Source organism: Papaver somniferum, chromosome 3, assembly GCF_003573695.1.
Source record: "Papaver somniferum cultivar HN1 chromosome 3, ASM357369v1, whole genome shotgun sequence".
Classification (NCBI taxonomy): domain Eukaryota; kingdom Viridiplantae; phylum Streptophyta; class Magnoliopsida; order Ranunculales; family Papaveraceae; genus Papaver; species Papaver somniferum.
The window spans coordinates 223,553,281-223,558,442 of record NC_039360.1 but is presented as its reverse complement, the minus strand read 5'-3'; the positions used below and the strand labels follow the sequence as shown (position 1 = coordinate 223,558,442).

General features: G+C 34.9%; 1 long non-coding RNA gene across 1 annotated transcript; it reads right to left on the bottom strand.

Moving 5' to 3' along the window:
- Nucleotides 1–662: 662 nt before the first annotated feature.
- Nucleotides 663–4,936, bottom strand: LOC113362161. Its single transcript, XR_003365577.1, has 3 exons — nucleotides 4,820–4,936; nucleotides 1,996–2,307; nucleotides 663–725 (listed from the first exon to the last, which is right to left on the bottom strand). It is a non-coding gene; the product is annotated as an uncharacterized LOC113362161 (long non-coding RNA).
- Nucleotides 4,937–5,162: the final 226 nt, after the last annotated feature.

Genomic DNA, 5,162 nt, shown 5'->3' with positions numbered 1-5,162 from the left:
CCTTCTGCAAGTCTTGATGTGCTTTGGTTGGAAGTCTTTTCACTTAATCCCATGCAAAAGGGTCAACATTGCATCATCCAAAATATGTATGCATGAAACACATTGCACGCCCCTTATGATTATGCTGACGACGTGTCGGGAAATGACTTCTCTTATTCGTCAGAATAAATTCAAAGAGTCTTAACATATTGTGCTGATGCTCATCCTTGTACATCGTTTGAATCTCTTACTCTAAATTCCAAAGATCACTTCAAGTTTGCATGGCTCCTTTAAGATATTGTTGGATACTATTTATCTCAGTCTTCGTATACGGATCACTTTATAATTGTCCATTGAAGAGGATCATATATGCCCGCAACCTGTCTTTCTATTCCTGAATAGTTCGTTCCGGCCATTTAACGAGGATGCAAAACGGTGTTCATGTCCAGCTCGATGCTTATAGCTTGTCGGAACCCTCGCAACACTTGGACGTGAACAACAGGTTTTCGCTGTAAACGGCGGAAGAAGGAATTCCATTACCACGAAAATCTCTCCAAGTACAAGTTGCATATGAAGTGATGTTGTTTATATGCTTTGCCGAAAGAAAACGTGTTGTTGTCTTCCTTGTCGGAATTTCGGCAAATTTACAAAATCCATAAGGATGAAATTTTAATACTGATGACGGCCCCTCTGGTCATTGATGTTGTGCTCTTACTTCCGGACATGTAAGACGTCTCGATACAAGTCTGGCATAAAATAAGATGGAAAAGTCTCACATTTTCACAAACCCAAATATTCATGGAAAACAACCAGTTCACGAAGAATTAAATGGACAATTTATACAAAGAAAACACGACATCAGTTTAGGAAAATGTTCTTCACAAAAAAAACCCGGGAAGTACCCAGCTAAATACTTGGAATTAAGTGAAAACAAATATTAACAAGCATATCTTAGCTTGTCAAACCAAAACAGATGTAAAAGTACTGAAATAAGACTAATAACAACTCAGAAATCCGAAACTGATGCATCTAACTGATAAGAAAGGGAAACCGATTATCCAGAGAGAAAAGGTGGTCATACAAAACTTGTGGCAAGTTGGAACTAATAAATAATGTGTAAAATTCCATTTTCTCCTAACACACATCGTATAAATTCAGGGAAGTACATGTTTTTAAATTAAATATTCAAGTTCAAGTAGGAAAACAACAATAAAATTAATGGATTTGGTATAAAAGATATTAAATGGGATTTCATAGATATCTAGTACAAGAATGACACAAACATGTTGATAAGAAAATTGAAATACCAAATTCCCCAAAATTTAAGTTTCATTTTATTTCTAACAAAAAGCAATCGTAAAAGTAAGATTTAGGGAAATGCCAGTAGCATTCAAAATGAGTAACAAGGAAAACAACTAAAACTGAAAGTGGCATTCAGTTATAAATCACTTCCACTAACCCCTTAAACCGAATTTAAGGTTTTAACACATAAAACCAATATGAATCTGTTCATGAACTCAAACCGCATTCAATGACTCAAAAGCATAGTTCATTGGGTCCTTTTAACAAACAGGTAATGGCTATCTCTAAAGAAATCGATTCAAGACTCCCTTTTTTAATGGAAAATTGGACTTGCACGACGGCTCAATATTTTCAATCTTCACAAAATTATATAAACTTTCGAAATCAAACACGGTACAGTACAAGAGTGAGCTCAATGTAGCTATAGTATTTAAAGAAAATTCATTGCTGTGGACAAGGTTTTCAAAACACGGAAAGCTTAGAGAAAATGTATGGACAAGGTCTATAAAATTCACGATTTCAAAAAAATTCCAAATATCCAATTTCAGATACATATAAATGGTTTAGGTAGAATGATGTTCAGTTTCAGGACATGGAGACAAAAGAAAACATTAGCAACAAGGAAAATAGAGAAAGAATGCAGTCAAATCAAACTAGGACAAAGAAGATTTTTTGGTACAGAAAAATTTAAATCAAAAGGAGAAAACCCACTACCTTAACGCAAGCCTAATATTCTTCTCCTTAATTACTTGCGTAACATCGAACTCATTCTTAATTACCATCAACCACTTCTCTACTTGGAGAGGAACTGACATCCCACTGAACTTTTTATCGTTTCCCACAACCCTGTTGAATTCCTCAAGTCTATAGTAGTACTGGCTATATCCGATCCTTAACGACATCGGCAATTGTCAACACATAGCCTACAAGCTATGCTAAATTATTCTTAATTCGTGTTGTCCTCTTGCTGCGATTCTTCTTCTTCCGTACGGAGCTTAAGGCTATATACTTCGCACATCACGATATCTTCAAAACAGAACAAGCGTCAGATTTACGATTGTTAGTAACGTACATTACTAACACAGAGAATGATATGTATATCATGGTTTCTGGATTTTCCCAAATCCCCAAAACAAAATTAGAAAATAAAATGACTCAATCACACGAGAAAACTAAACACAGTCCCGGTAAATCGGAACCTTTGCTCTGATACCAACTGTGACGGACCAGAAAATTTACCCTCCAATGGGTTGGTTTTCCAACCCTATTAGCAGAGCAAACCCCCGATACGTCACTCGGAAGTTAAAATAAAAGTATTACATTTCATTTCTGAAACCGAGTAAAACTGAGTGCTGGAGACCAACAACAAAATATAGAAACAAGAAATGAAATGATTCCAGAAACGTCAAAAATAATTTCCCAACACTAAAGATAGCATAAAGATGGAATAAAGAAATGACAAATCGGTTCGTAGATGGCCACTAAGAGAAATCAAGAAAAGAGCATGTAAAAATATTGTGACCAATAGTTCATCGAGCCGTTTCAGAACTAAATTAGTTAAGAAATGTAACAAAATATTTAAACATCCATTTGTACTCTTACAATACTAATCAAATCCACAAGGTTTGAGTTTTAATCTGAAACCAAATAAAATGCCACCACTTAGTCTTACTTAAATACAATATAAAATGGTAGGCACTGTATATACAAAGTATATAACACATTAAATACTCAGTAGACAAGAGACTTTGAATTCAATTGAAATTGGACATCAAATAGGAGTTTCAAAAATAATCTGTACACTCCTAAAAATCATACTCATCATGCCCGGAACAACCAAGTACTCCCACTTACAGATTATACACAGACATGCCAAAGAGTACTTATACACAGTAAAAACATGGGAAGTATTTACACAAAAAGAACAAGAAAGTAGACAGAAATGTACAAATCCAATTATACCAGCAGCCCCGTGATATACGATATCATCATAAGCTTAACAAATTACTAACTTTCATAGCATCAAAAGTCCGCTGTAAGCTCTTCCCGGCTTACTATTGTAAGCTCCTCTCGTACTCCGTGGGGGAGAAAACAAAACAAAACAGGATGAGCAATGCCCAGTGGGGGTTACAAAAAGGTCGTACTTGCGCAAAACATAAATAAATGGACAAGAGCAGCAGCTGAAAATGATGTAGAAAATGAAAAGCCTTGCGCAATTGAAATTCATAACAAGATAACGAGTTGTAAATCAAGTTTGGTTACTCTACTATTCCTTTGACCAGCGCCGATGTCAGGGTAGTTCTGATTACCAACCACCGTTACAGCTAACGGTCTTACGGGTTGCCACTCGTAAATGGGGGGCCCAGTGGGCCTGACATTCCTAAAGTATAGCTCTGTAATTCATAGTGGCAGTAATCACGAAACCATGATCAATTCTCAAAGGTCAAGGGCAGCGATGTCTCATTTACCGAAAATTCGCTCAAAGGTTAGGTATTTACACTTTATAAAAGATAGTAAGTCATCGGATCAGTTGTATGCATTGGATCATTTCAAAAAAAATCTTGACGAAAATACAACATTTAGCAGCAGGTAGGTTGATAAGAAAAGCAAATGTTGGTGCAGTGAATTAACAATGATCCAAACCAAAATCAGACTACATAAATTAAGAGCATTATCAACATAATCAAAATGCTTGTGTAGTGGATTTAAAACAGCACATGCTCGCAAGTGGGGATCCAACCGAACCAAATTACATCTAATTGCCGAGGGGGCTAACAGCAAGATAAAAATGCAACACAATATCCAATTTAAATAAGAAAAAGGACTAGACAGGTACCACTTGTTCTATTTACTTAAATTTTGCTTTAGAAAAAAATGAAGACTGCAAACAAATAAAACAAGTTAAGGCATAATGAAACTACAAATCCCCTTTCCATTTTAAAGAAAACCATATGCTTAAAATGAAAGTGTCCTCAAGTACAGTAACGGAAAACAAAGATTTTAACCTACAAAATCTTTTAGAGTAAAACCATTTCAAAAGAGAAATCATAATATTTATTTATTTTGATGGATAAGGTTTTGGTTCATTTTTCAGGTACCTGTAGAGTTTCAAAATGTGTTTGAAAATCATTGGGTCATTTTATCAAACATGAGATACGCTAGTTCAAAATTAAATTCAAGACTTAGATGTATGATTAAAACAAAACTTGGATATCTGCAAAACCTTGTCAGTCTTCACAAAAGCATTTAATCCACTCAAAATCACATGCAAATTCAATATGGGAGCATTAAAATTCCATGATTTCAAGCCAAATCCTTTTTGTGCAAAATTGTTAAACGCATGGTACTTTTGAGGAAGTTTATGAGAAAAATTAATCAAAACCAAGGTTAAGAAAATATCTGAAATACTCAAAGTAATGATTTAAGAGAAAAGTGAAAATGAAAGTGGTGTGGTGCATGAACAAGATTGCATTTAAATAGACATGAATTGAAAAAAAAATTAGGAGACAAAGAAATAAAGAAAAGAAACGACCCATACCTTGAATCAATACCAGTATGTAACCAGATCCAGTGAGTCGATATTATTTTGAAACCAAAATTCCTTCTTTTACGATATTGATAATCAGTAAAGTGTCGGGGAAAATGATAGAATAAAAAGGTAAAAAGAACGATGAAGAAATACTTGTTTCTAAGAATTTGTTCTGAGAAGAAGACATAAGAGATAGAAATATCCCTAGCTAGCTGCTCATGTCCGCCGCATGGCATTCATGCGTTGATTTCCCTAACACCTACTATTTAGGCACATTAATTTTACTAAGGGATAGCTATTTTGTTAAGAAGACCTGAACTTGATTTAGGGCATTATCCACATCCAGTACTAG